We start from the raw sequence: 14,135 nt of genomic DNA on the forward strand, positions 1-14,135 counted from the left end.
AATTTTTAAAAATTACTTTAAAATGTTTTTTTAAACGTTACTTTAAAATAAAAGATTTCGCTTTAACTTTTACACACAAAAGGTGCATATTTCATAGTTTCTATAAAGTCTCTAGCTCAAAATGAGCTAACTTGATTTACTTTCAAAATTCAGTTTTGTTGATTCAATGAAAAATGCCAAGAACTTTAATTTATTTTCTATCACCTTAAAACTTTGTATATAACATTTTTTAAGAATTAAACAGATAAATTAATTTACAGCTAATAAGTCACTAAAAAAAAGTCTTTTTAGGTATGGTTACTAACAGTCTATTAAGAAATCTCTTAATTTACCATTTTACTTTAGTGTTTCTGGACAAAAAATGGCTATTAGAAAAACATGTTTTTAAATGCAAAGTTGTTTTCAATAATCTTTGATTTTGAATAAATTCTTAAGTAAATGATTAATTTTTTAGTAGCTTGTTGCACTTTTTTAAAAATCTAAAACGTATTACCTGTTTCAAACTTATACCCCCTTGAAACCCAGGAAAAACTCTAACGACATTTGTTTTTAATTAATCTAGTAAATCTATTTATGATTGTTGTTAATATTTACCCGCCAAAAGTTTGCAATGGAAAATCGCTAGCTAAATGGTTGCTGCTTGTTGACTGCGATTTTCAATAAAAATAAATGTTGTTGACTTTGCCGGTGGATTTTGTTGATCGCCGTTTGTTGTTGTGTTTGTTACTGTTATTGTTGTTAACTGGCACTGTTTTACTTTATTTTCCTTGTTATTTTGCACTTTTTTTATGGGTTTGTTTGTTTTATGGTTAGTTTATATATATAATTGTGTTGTTGTTTTGAGCAAAACTTGTGCGGATTTCTTGATTTTTAGTGGTATATTTTTCTTATTTCTTTTTTTTTTCTAGATTTCTGCTGGCATAATTTTTTGCTCACACACACACACACACACTCGTAGAATTGGTTGTTGTTATTGTTGGGCGGCGGTTTTTGCTTAAGCTAAAGATGATTGTAAAAACGGTAAATTAGAATATATATAACAACAATAAAAATAAACAAATAAAAAGAGCGCGAACAGAGCACAAGTCGATTAAAGAGTGTACATATGCATTGGTATGTGTGTGCCGAATAAGCAGCAAAGAGAGAGTGAGTGAGAAGAGAGCGAAACCGCGCGATCACGTCACGTCATCAATTCATGCCAATTGGACGCACACACAACACTTAATTGGAATTCGTATGAGAATTCAATGAAAACCGAGCCGCGCAGTCGAAAAGTTGTTTAAAGTTCAAATGGGTAAAAAATTTTAATATAAACACGTTTCGGAGCTTACTCCAATTCGCTTGTTTTTTTTTTTTTCTTCTTTTGCTTCGTTAGTGTAGTGTGCGTAACGTATTTTAAATGGTATATATATATATACGTATAGGTGTGCATATGTATTTGTATGTACAACGTGACTGCGACGAAGATCATCCAAGCATCGCTATATAATATGATATTTTTTGGAGCTTTTCTCTTATTTTATATAGCGTATATATACGTTTGTACATACATAAAAAAAACGAACGCGTTCTTTCTACGTTTTAGTTTTAAGTTCCGCACAATTCACATGTTTCACTGTTTATATTTTGGTAGAAATTTTTTTGGGGATCTGTGATTTAGCATTAAGGTGTTTTTTATTTAACGTTTTTTGTAGATCTAACAAATCACCGGGATTTATTTTTCGTTATGTGTATTTCTTTTGAGCTGAAAAGGAAAACGATGAACGACCTCGTGGCTTTTAACCGCAAGCGAACACAGACTACTCGTTAACTGCTTTCTAGTTGGATCGAACTGACAAATGAAACTGATTCGCCTTCGTAAAAGTGTTCGTTTCGGCGGCGCAAAAAGGCGGTCTATCTCTGTGTGTGTGTGTGTGTGTGTGAGTTTGAGAGGGGGTGTTCATGCTTGTGTGTGCTGAGTGCCAAAGCAGCCCCAAAAGAGAGAGAGAGAGAGCGGGAGAGTAAGCTTGCTCTCGGCATCCACTTACGTTCCACACACTTCGCATTTATGTTTGTGGCGTGTCGCACACACTCTGGCACTCTTAGACAGTTGGGGACAAGAAATTAGTAGGGTATTCCAAATCACAAACTTATATTTAAGCTTTTTATTATCATCTTTTAGCAAAATTCAAATGAATTTGTATAGAAAAGATATTAAACTATCTAAATGTAATGCCATTCTTTTTAAAATTGTATTTAAATAAATTAGGGTTTTTTAAATTCATTTTCGTTTATCGTTTAACATGTTCAAAGTTCACAGCGTTATAATGATAAAAAATGGGTCACTAAATTTCAACAAAATATTAAAAAAAAAAAAATTATTCAAACTGCAGTGAAACATGAAAGATGACGTCTTTAACTGAATAATTTTTAAGGAATTTGTCTTTTATTTTTTAAGAAACGATTTCAGAAAGGAAATCAGTTTGGATTTTTTCATGCTTATGCTCTATTATTTTGACCGCTTCTGTACTCGCACAATATCAATAAATAAAAGCCATAGTTTACCTATTTTATACATTTGGAATTTAAATTGTTTCTTTTAATTTTCGGTGGCTTTTGCTCTGAACTCGAAATTCTAAGAGATTATGAGGAAGGGGAAGCGATGAGCGGGAAGAGATGGGTGGTTGATGGGTGGGGTGGGGTTTGCGGTCGGCATTGCTGATAAGGCAGCTGTTATCTCGCGATTGCCAGCTCTCTCGCTCTCTCTCTCTCTTCTACTCTCCCTCTCTCTCCCTTCTCCTCTCCTACGTTCATTGTCTCGTGATGTGATGGAAAATTTCCCGAAATTGCATTCTACTACTGATAATGCCAGCAATGCACATTTGTGCATATGAATATTGTTTAAAAAAAAGACAAACCGCGCATCTTTGGTATCTCTAGTATGAAAGCTTTTTGGGAGCATGTATTTTATTACCAAAATCCCCCACTGCCTCCCCCTCAAACCACAAAAATAAGCCCCTCCTGGTACCAGTTTTTTTTTTTTGCCTAGACCCGATATCTGTATATATGTATATATATATACATATATGTGCGTTCATGTCCAAGCGAGTGTGTATCGGTGTTTTTTTAATGTGCCTGCCACATAAATTCCGCAACATTACACAGCTAATGAAGTCTAGACGCTAAGGCCGCGGACCAACAGTTTATGGATCGTCCAAATCTTTAAGTCCGATCCGATCGTCTCAAAGGCGGATTAGAAACAATCCCAGGAGATGAACGGGAATAATTCTAGAAATTTTTGATGCATCTTGAAGGATCTAGGATGTGGAAGGCATAGTCATTTTAAGTTTATTGAGTTTTTTTTAATAGTTTTATTGGTTTAGTACAAATTATTGGGAAATGTTGGATGATAACTTTAATGGCTTTTATGTTTCAGTAAATGTTTTGATTAATATTCCTATTAATTCAGAAACCTTTTTTGTAAATATTATTGTAATAAGTTAACAATTTAATAGCGTGTTTTCTTAAGAAAATACATTATAATTAATTATTTCTAAAGAGTAAAAAATTAAGTTACAAAGAATTAAAAAAATATTAGGAAAATAGCATTGACAATTTTATGACAACAAGGTTCTAGCTTCTTAAAATTAAAAAACAATTATTAAGAAAATAATATATAATTCATAAGAGTTGATAGATTTAAGCTTAAAAATTTCCTAGTTAATTGCTAAACAATTTAAGCAAGATTTCACTATAAGAATCTCAACTAAAACTATCAACATAAAAACACTTTCCCTATCCCGCCCGTTATTCCCCTAGACAAACCTCTATTAAATAAACTTGAAAGTCCATTGCCCAAGTGCCTCCCAAGATATAACCATTAGTATGATATTTGTGTACATAAGGATATGGAAATGCGAGAATAACAAGAAGATAAGACCGGCTAAAGTTGTATTTTACAATGTTATGAAGTTGACTTTAGTTTTGATAAGTAACACGTTGGTATAGGTAAGTTTCATCTCGTACTAAGCTCTAAATCACACGCAAATCACTCCCACTAAGAGTAGTTCGTAAATTAGCTGCTAACTGGACAATCGTACTAACTGTAATGCTCAACGCTAATTTATTCAATTGAGCAATCAAATTTTAAAGTCCATTAGAACCACTCGATCAGTGTCTCAATAGACCGCCCACTTCCCATTAAATCCATCAACATTACACAAAGGTTTTTTTTTCCAACTACTTGACCAACAAACTGAAATAAAAATTGGAATGAAAAATTAAATGGTACATAAAGCATTTCATTTGCGTTGGCGCGTGGCGAATGGCTAACTGTCGTCGCCGTCTCGGTCTCCAAACTGTAATCACCTCCAAATTCGACAAACTGGACATACAGGTCACTAACTCAGGCTTAAACTGCGCGCCAAACAGTTGGGCGCCACAAAATTAAAAGTGAAAGAAGTTCTTACAGTAACACCCTCTCGAATGCTGCGTGGCTGAACAAAAACTAAGCAGAAAATCAGAACTAATTATCGTTTTTAAAAAACCATTTGGTTGGCGCCTTTCAGATCTTTTACAGATGTTTCATATAAGTATATATCCCTCAATTTACTTAATGGTTAGTATTTCTGGATTTTATTTAGAAGTTTAGGATATATTTATTAGCAAACTTTAAGTTCTATATAAAAGACTTCACATCTTAAAGTTATTATACTTATAATAAAATCCATTTAGCTATGAAGTATGAAAAGAAGTTTTCTAAATCACGTACTCGCCATGTTGTACAACTTAATACTATAATAAAATCTAACATTTAAAGTATATTACTCACAGAATTTTTATAAATTAAACCACAACCAAAGAGCACTTAGTAAGCGTGTGAAAAATTCATAAATACCACCCCCGTTCTAGGGCATTAACATTAGATGATGGAGCTCAGACCGATCCAAAAGTAAAGCCAAGCGATCCAAATTGAGTCGAAACGATACGAATGGCTCTACTCACGCCTGGCCTTCAGAAAATTATAATTTCTGTTTTAATGTCTCGACTGTGCTGGCATATAGATGATGGATCGAAGGGGCCGCAGTGGGGATGGCATATTATAGCTTAGGCTTTTAATTCAGAGACTCGCCCGATGTTTATTTACCAGTCTAAGGCAGTCTGTGTGTGTGTTTATTTCATATGGAAATTTGAATATTGTTAGTAACAATTTGTTAACTTAACAATTTATAGAGAGCACTGCAAGTGGCGAGATGGAGCGAGGGAGTTGAACACACGATTGTTTTCCTAACTTATTGGCAGCGATAATACAAATTGAGAACCCTAATTGATATGGAAATGGTTTATGCGATAGGGAAAACTAGAACTTGTTTAGAAACTTTTAGGCTTTTTTTAATGGAAATATGTGTCACTACCTCTCTCTATCACCATATCGTATTAACTACTATTAAAGCATTTCGAAATGGTGACTTAATACTGGAAACTTCTCAATAATCGCTTGATCAACTGTGGCCGAAACGGTATTTGCCGTTGAAACAAGATTTTTTGTGACGTTGGTATTGCCGTCGAAGTCGCATGTTGATGTTGATGGGCGCTATCAAGACTTTAAAAGACTCTCCACCAACACATAGTAACCCACACGCTGAAAGGCGGAATTATGCTTATATGAGCATGTGTTTGTCAAAAAGCGAGCCCCCCTAATGTGGCCACATGGAATTCTCCAGGCAGTGGCGTAGTTGGTAAGAAAATCTTAAAGGGGCTATGGAAAAAATGATAAAGTTATTGTAGGGAATACTTATGAATGGTATTGAACTTCAACTTTTACATATCTTCATTATAACGGAGAATATATTTAGCGTAACAAAGTTATAAAAACAAAATTAGAAGTAAATTCCCACTTAGGAGGTTTCTTAAATTATATTGGAAAATTTATAAAAAAACATTTCTGCCCTAAAACCAAATATTCAAAATCCCAATTAAAATGTTTTGGTTTTAATCCATGTTCTTAATAAATAGTTACATATCATAAACTAGCATATTTAATTTCTAGCAATTAAAATACATTGTTGCCTGGAATAGCCATTAACCCCCCTCCATAGTAGCCACTGTGGCCAAGCCGACACTTTAAAACAGCGATGTGAAGGCTTTCTGGATGCCGTAGTACTGGACCCATTTCCAATAACTGTACCGGTTCGACTTCCAACACCACACCCCTCACCACTCCCATCCCCTTCTCGGTAGCGTGTGGCATTTAAAATGCAAAAATATCGCTTAAGCGTTATCTCTAATTTATTGAGATTAAGGCAAACTGATTAATTTAACGACGTAATTGATGCAGCCGCAAAAGCGCACGACTTTCGAGGAGAACTGACGCAACACAGATACATATGAACACACACCCATACATCGATACATGCGGTATACCTGCCTGCCCACAGCCCTCTTTTTTTCAGATCTTTTCAGTGATCTGTTCAGAGAATTCCTGATAGAAGTGCGACTTAGATTGACGGAAACTAAATCAGATACAGAGGAAGAAAATCTTTTTGACAGGTAAATGAAAAAAAAATATGTAAAATTCTATAATGGGGTGATCAAATCTTAATATTTAAGATCAGCAATATTTTAAGATTCAAATTAATATGTAAACTAAGATAGATCATCATAAATTATAACATTCTCCCAGTGATAGCGTGTTAATAGCAAAGGGGGCGTAATCGGTGGCGAAAAGAAAGGGGGCGGGGCGGGGCGGTGCCGCATATGTAAATCTGCCAATATGTTTGGCGAGCGTGAAAAAGAGAGGAATAGGGAGAGAGAGAGAGCGGGGCATATGTAAATTTGATGGAGCAGTACTTCCTGAAGCCAGATACCAGATACAAGATACACTATCTCAGAGATACGAGCATGGGATCCACACACGCTTGGCATCCACAGCCACAACACGTGGTCCCCCAAGTTCAGAAGAATGGAACGAAACGAAACGTAGCGAATCGCATAGACAAGGCATAGAGCACAATAAATAAGCAAAAAAAAAAGCACAAACGCCAAGGAAACAAATAAAGAGCGGGCCGCATAAATAAACCAGGGATGACCGCAAAAAGAGCAGGTACACTAAACGAAAATGTTAAAAGAGATCACTCTTTTGAGATTTAAAGGGAACGTATAAACTGTTTTAATCATTCTTGTGTTAAAAAATGATTGCAGATCCTTAAATTTTTTTAAAATATGAAACAATTACTATTTCATTTTTAAACTAATAAATCATTTAATGTGAGAATCATTTAGTCTTTTATTTGTTCATTAATTCATTTAACAGTGAAACTTGAAACTTTTTTGACATACAAGGGCAAGGCCTAATAGAAAAAGTTGTTTAAATTCTTTAAAAACCAGTTCAAACTACTATTACTTACCATAACAATTTCCAACTCCTCAATATATAACGAGTTTTACCATCTATAGAAAGCTTAAAAATCATTTGATTTTCATTAAAAACAAATACTTAATTTTCTATAAATATACAAGAAAACCTCTGTCAGTGTAGCCATGAGAAGAATTGAGGAAAACCACATGGTGCGCGAAAATATTCGAAAGCGTCGGTCGGGGAAAAAACTGAAAAAAAACCAGTTAGAAAGAGGCGGGAAAGCAGACCCATAGAAAAGCGGAAACAAATGCCAGCGAAAAAAGCGAAAAAAAGAGCGCGGTTTATGTAAACAAAACCGATTGAAGATTTGCTGAGAGGGGCGGGTGGATATTTTAAAAAGAGCGGGTGAAGAGAAGGTGAAAATCGGAGATGTGGAGAATCGCCAGAGAGAATAACGATCCACTGAAGCGAAAACAGAAAAATCGTCGAAATTCTCAGACTAAAGCGGAACCAGAACAAATTTCTATGGCAGAAGTTGGAAAAAAACGAAAACAGAATTAAAAACCTAACCTTACCTAATGTGGGCTATAAAATGCCACCAATACATACCTACATACATATGTGTGTAGGTAGTAGACTTGCCCCCCGCCCCAAAAGAAGCAAACACATACATATTGCTCCGTTCACACACACATACAATCATTCGAAAAACGTGGTTCGCTATTGCGTCGTTTACAAATTCTTTTAGTAAAAATAAAAGAACAAACCAAAAAAAAAAACCCAACAAAAAAATAAAAGAAGAAAAAGAGTTTTATAAAAAAAAAGAGAACTGAAAGAACGTGTGACACCGTGTCTAAATGACGAAAATCATGCAAAAGTTTTAGCTTTCGATGGGGCGTTTTATCTTTTTATTTCGGTAGTTTAAGAGCATAACGAAAGAGCAGACTCACCTGCTTTACAAATAGTTAAGAGGGGGCGGATATGGAAAGAGAAAATGGTTTTGCGGCTTCGCTTATCACTTAGTTCTGTGGGTTAAATGCATAAACCTTCTGGCAACACTAGAAAGCTTAGAAAATCCAGCAAATAGTAAATAATAAAATATTAAAAAGAGATAAAATTGATGTTTTATTTTATTAATTATGTTTAATAATACCTCCTTTTGATTCTACTTAAATATACTCTAACGTTTTAGCTGATCTTGCAACGCAATCCACTTGTTTGGTTATCAACCCTGAAAATCAATCCAATCTCTTTTTATTCTTGCTCTCATTCTTGACCACTTGTTGAATCTCACTTCATCAGGACTTAAAATCCACAGCCGCTCTCTGAAGCTCTCACACACACACTAGGGACATTTCTCTCTTCCCTTCGTAAACAAACTTTTTTTCTCGCCACAAATCCTTCGGCCTTCGTCTTACGTTAAACGACAAACTTTTCAAACTTCGGCTTTTCTTGACTTTTCTTTTGGGTTTGCCGACTCAACCCCCAATTCAAACAATTGCCATCCTGTTTACACACTTTGCGGCAGAAAGGGGACAGAATTCGTCTTCGGCAGGTAATGGTAAAACGCTTTTCCTCTGACACACTTATTTTCTGTAGGAGGGGAAATGGCAATGGGATTCGATTCCTCGTTGCAACGTTAACGCTTCTGGTTAATGTGAAACGCCTCCCCCGCCCACCAAACGGAGAACCACCGAAGTGGGTGTGGCCGTTGGATAACAGGACATTCGGATTCTGCGCAGGATGTGCTCGACTCCAATAGGTCGTCGGTCCGTGGGTTTAGTTGGCCGCTTAATTGCCGACTGGCTGGGGATCTCAGGACGAGCCTCCTGGTTGGATGGGAACCTAGTTGTGAACCCATGAATATAGGATCCCGTTATAACCCCCCTCAGAGCCCTGGAAACCCCTTGTTCTCTGTCGGTTCCTTTTGGCTGCTCCCTAGATTTATTTACCGTCGGGCTTTTTGTTCGGTGGTTGTTAGGATCCGTGTCCTTGATGGTACATATCGAAATACCCCCGGGGGGTGAGCGGCGTAAGTGGGTGACAAACGGTAATGGCCCATTACCATATTGTACGCATACATTACACGTGTACATAATAAAAAGGAAAGGTACTTACATACCCACGCACAAATGTCATTTTATTTGTAGGCCCATTGTAATCGGGGTCACCATTTAAGCCTGAGCTCATCTGACACTTCCTTTGCCGTTGCTTCTTTATGAAATGCTTATTTATGGTCTTTAATTACTGCACTGGGGCTTACTTACTGATAAGTTAGGGGTGAATATATAGTAAATAAGGTAAAAATGTTTAGTAGCTGATATATAAATATAAATCATGAATATATAGTAACTATATAATGAATTTATATTAACTAAAGTAATGAATTCTCAGTTTTGGAAGTAGCAAGTCTTAAAGTAGTTGGTTTCTACGAAGACTAAGGTGAACCACAGTTTTCCCATATAATACAATTATATATATATAATAATAATTATATAATTATAGTATATGTTCCTTTAACCTTTAATTACTCTACTTTATAAGTCCTAACAATAGACACATATTAAATAACACACAATGATATCCCTCTGATTGCTGTCATATCAACAAGTTGCTGGACCCCTCAAACAAAACCACAACATTATCAGGCGTATCCTTAGTATCATCATGATTGTCCATTTCATGCATCCATTAAGATAATTATGTGCAAAAAGTTGACCCATTTAAGTCATTATAAAACCTGTTAATTAAACACTTTGTTGTGGTCTGTGGTCTGTGTGTCTTTCTCCCTCCCCCAGAATTATTCTTCCCCTACAAAACAGGGGTTAAATGTCAGCGTGTTTAACATTATTATATTTGCTTGGCTTGAGCTGTTTGTATTGTGTAATTGCTAAGAGGGAAGGAAGGAGACATGTCAAAGAACTATAGGGTTCATGAGGGGGAATATATATTAAGAGCTTAAGATGTTCCTTAAGAAAATACAATAATAAACTTAAAATTTGGTTTGCTTGACGTGTAAAACATTCTAAAATGAATTTATATTCAAGAAATAAATTTGTTTTAGTAAAACAATATAATACTAGCTTAATTAAGAATATCTTTAAGAGTAGAAATTGATAAGAAATTCAACAAATTTCCCCCAATTAGGTTAAAGCACTCCACTGATACGACCATGTGCTTCCTCTTCAAGCTTCGAGCCACGAATGTAATGAGGGGCAGACAATCGACGTCATCAGAAGCTGTGACATGACCCAGAAGTTAAGAGGGTGGCACTGCCAGGGGCTTTTATTTCCAAGGCACACATACATATACAAACGTTAAGATAAGATTTGCTCCTGCTTCCTTATCAATGCTATCAACTTATTGGCCAGACAGTGGAAACTGCCTAAGTTGGGTGATAACTCAAGTTAATGCTTTTGAGTTATTTTTGTGATTATTTGATGTTGCTAATAGTGATTATGAAAGAGAAGTTGAACAAATTACAGGCTAGTTGAGATAATTAAACTATTAAAAATAGATAAAAGTTAAAAATCCATTTATACATTCTAACTTGATTACCTTTATTTTACAGTTTTCACTGTACAAACAGTTGTTTGCACTTTTGATGGCTTCATTGAACCAGCATCCATTGAATCGCCTGCCTTTGGAAAATTCCTTGTTTCACTTTGCCATTGCATTATCATCACTTGCACACAGATACAGAAATCTCTATATATATATCTATCTATCGTTCTATATAAAGAGGGAGAGAGTAAAATAGAAGGTGAAGCACACGAAAAGTTTGAGAGTCAAAGTGGGTGGCATGGAAATTGCTTAAGCAACTCGGCCTTGCTGATTGCGTTTCTATATTTGTGGACACGATTATGGCAGTGTTTGTGTAGGTTTTCTGCCCATTTGCTTGTTGCCGGGCAATGGAATTGCATTTGCAATTGCAACCGCAATTGCAACTTAGTGCATGGGCATGCGGAAATATGAATTGTTTCTTGGGCTTTGATCAGCTCGAGTTCTCAAACTCAACTCAGTGAAGCTCAGCTCAGCTCAGCTTAGTTCAGCTCAGCTCCTTTGTTCCAATTATAGATGCAAGTCTTGGGCATATCGCCTATATATATATATATATATATATAATATAATATATATACGAGTATAAGTACCTACATATATGTGCCGGTTTGTGTCTGGCGCTCTACTGATATCACAACCGTCTGGCGTTGCCCTGCGAAATGAATGATCTCTCTCTGGCTGGCTGAGGTAAGACCAATACTATATAAGTCCATATGCATAAGTGCAAGTTACGAGAGTCTGGGGCATTATTCTTGATTGGATTGAAAGTGCATAAATCATGTCATGAATGAAGTTGAATGCACTGCAACAACTTTTGCGATATCCACGGGCGGGCATTCTTGAATTCCCTTCGTATCTGGAAAGGGAGAGAGAGGCCACTCTGATTGCGATATATGAATGGCTTTGAGTGAGACAAGCGAAAGGAATTTCTTTTACAGATTACGTATTATTTATTACTTACTATAGTTATAGCTTAATAGCTATTAAATTGTTAAAGTTTATTTATTTTTTTTGATTTTTATTATGAATATTGCTTAGTTTTTAAACTTGCCTTGTCACTTTTTAAATATTTTAACAAATTAATAATCTATTTTATGTTATTTGGTCTCTTCTACTTTAAGATTCAAATTTTCTCACGATTTTCAGAGGCCTATAATATTTCTAAAAATAACTTTGATTAGGTCATAGTTGCGCAGATTTGTAGTCACAGAACCCTTGTAATATGATAATCTGATTAGTTTTGGACCCACAGATGTAAGACATTCAGGAAGACATTAATATTGATTAGTTGATCCATAAATTGAAACTATTCATAGCATAAACATAATTTATGGACATACCGTGGAACCTTTTCCCCAGTATAATCAAGCGATTAAAATGTTCAGCATTTACATATGAAACGATTGACCCAAAGAGAGGTATAGTAAAAAAAAAGTAGGATGGTGGTTATACCAACTATTTAAATGCGATTGCCCTTTGCCAAGATTTTGCCAACACAGCTGTCGATGGGTATTTGCCGTTGACCCTCCATCTCAACCCTATTTTTTTTTTTTTTTCGTAGAAGACTGGCTCCAACGACCTAAAGCCCTGGAACAATTGCCAAGGCAACCAATAGCCACTAAAAGGCTTAGATAATCCATTAGTGCCAAAGGCCAGGCCAAAAGGTATAAAACGGACAAGGGATCACAAAGTGACTGACTGTCCTAGTGACGTTTGTATGCCCTTAAAAAATAGTCAGAAACTGAAACAAAAAATGGAATTTACGACTTCTGACTAATGGAGCTTAAAGATTAGCTTTTGCAACTAAGAGAGATTAGTAAAAAGACATTTAAGGAAAGGAAAAATGATTAACACAATGAATGGATTAATTTAGAGGGAAATATAATTTAAGATTAAAAAGTGAAATGATATAATTCTTAATAGGGTTTGTATACCAGTGATGAATAATACTGATGAATAATTTTAACAAGAAATTGGAGTGAAATTTAACTATATTTTTTAAGAAACTTTAAGTAAGATATTTATATTAAATTTGTTGATAAAATTTAAAAAGATTTAGAGACTTTTTCAGTTTTTATTTTATAATATTACTCTACAAATTTTGTGAAATTTTTATGAATATTTTTCTTAAATCTAAAATATATAAATATTTATAAAGCTTAAAGATAATCCTTAATGGACGCGCTACCAACAGCTCCTACCAACATCTACAGACCATTCCAAGAAGTGTATTCCCCCAAAAAAAAGGAGACATTGCCAGGACGACGACAAGAACACTGATTTTCCCCCTTTTCCGGTGCGTGCGGGTGCGTCGGTGAGTGTGTAAGTGTGAGTAAGTATGGATGTGTAGTTCCCAGTCGACACAGCAATTTGTACAAGTCAAACCCGTTGGCGCCAAAAGTCTACGGTGCTGCCAATGGCAAAAGGAAAAACCCGAAAACGAAAGATGAAAATCGGCTTAAAAAAAAGAGTGCCCAGCAGTATGCCAAAGGTAGAGCAGCCCCAAGCCCAGCCTCGCTAACCCCCCTGCATTTTCGCCCTATTCCCCTCGAGAGGATAATTTATAACCCGACAAACTTTGCGTACAAAAGTTTTCGCTCTTCGACGAGTTTTCCTAGATTTTTTTCGGTGTTTTTTTTTTATTTTATTTGTGCTGCGTTGCGATGAAAAGTTTTGTACGTTGCGCGGCGTTGGCGATTTTTAATTCTTGCGCTAAATTGTTTAAAAATGTTGGTGAAGAATTCTGCAGAGCATGGAACTTTGCCACCCGCGATTGCCAAAGGGATAACTAACAAAAAAGTTTGTGGCATGTTGACCACTTTGTCGTCGGCCTTTGGCTAGTTCTAGTACCCTGGTCGATTGGGTTGTAAGGGGTATTCTGGTTTTATGGTTGATGGGGCATCTTAACTAGAAGATGTGCTTGTATCTCGGGGACTTTAATAGGTAAAGATAGGATTTTCGGGATTTAGATATCTTTATGATCTCAAAAAAGGTTGTAATAAAAATTAATTTCTCTACCTTTCGTCTTGTGTCTAAAGTCCATAAAGTACTTCAGGTTAATATTATAAAAATATATTATAAAAAGTGAAATAAAATTTTAGAAAACAATAAATAATATTGAAAAAATACATTTAGAATCTAGTTTTATTTAGAAATATCCACAAGGATATCATAAAAAGACATCAATCTTAACTACCAGGTATCTCAAATTACTAACAACCGACTCCAAACTTCCCCA

General features: G+C 35.4%; 1 protein-coding gene and 1 long non-coding RNA gene across 3 annotated transcripts in view; both read right to left on the minus strand.

The window, feature by feature from the left end:
* Positions 1 to 790, minus strand: part of LOC108116883 (forkhead box protein O) — a 33,461-nt gene extending 32,671 nt beyond the window's left edge. The window contains exon 1 of one of the 2 annotated variants that reach the window (XM_017228982.2): positions 595 to 790. The gene's annotated coding sequence lies outside the window, so the exon portion shown is untranslated. The remainder of the gene's footprint in view (positions 1 to 594) is intronic. The other variant, XM_017228981.2, reaches the window with a different exon arrangement.
* A 115-nt stretch (positions 791 to 905) lies between these two features.
* On the minus strand, positions 906 to 2,363 carry LOC108116884. The gene is made up of 2 exons (XR_001772866.2): positions 1,769 to 2,363; positions 906 to 999 (listed from the first exon to the last, which is right to left on the minus strand). It is a non-coding gene; the product is annotated as an uncharacterized LOC108116884 (long non-coding RNA).
* Between the last annotated feature and the right edge of the window lie 11,772 nt (positions 2,364 to 14,135).

The sequence above is a fragment of the Drosophila eugracilis genome, unplaced genomic scaffold (assembly GCF_018153835.1).
Source record: "Drosophila eugracilis isolate 14026-0451.02 unplaced genomic scaffold, ASM1815383v1 contig_401, whole genome shotgun sequence".
NCBI classification, from domain to species: Eukaryota; Metazoa; Arthropoda; class Insecta; order Diptera; family Drosophilidae; genus Drosophila; species Drosophila eugracilis.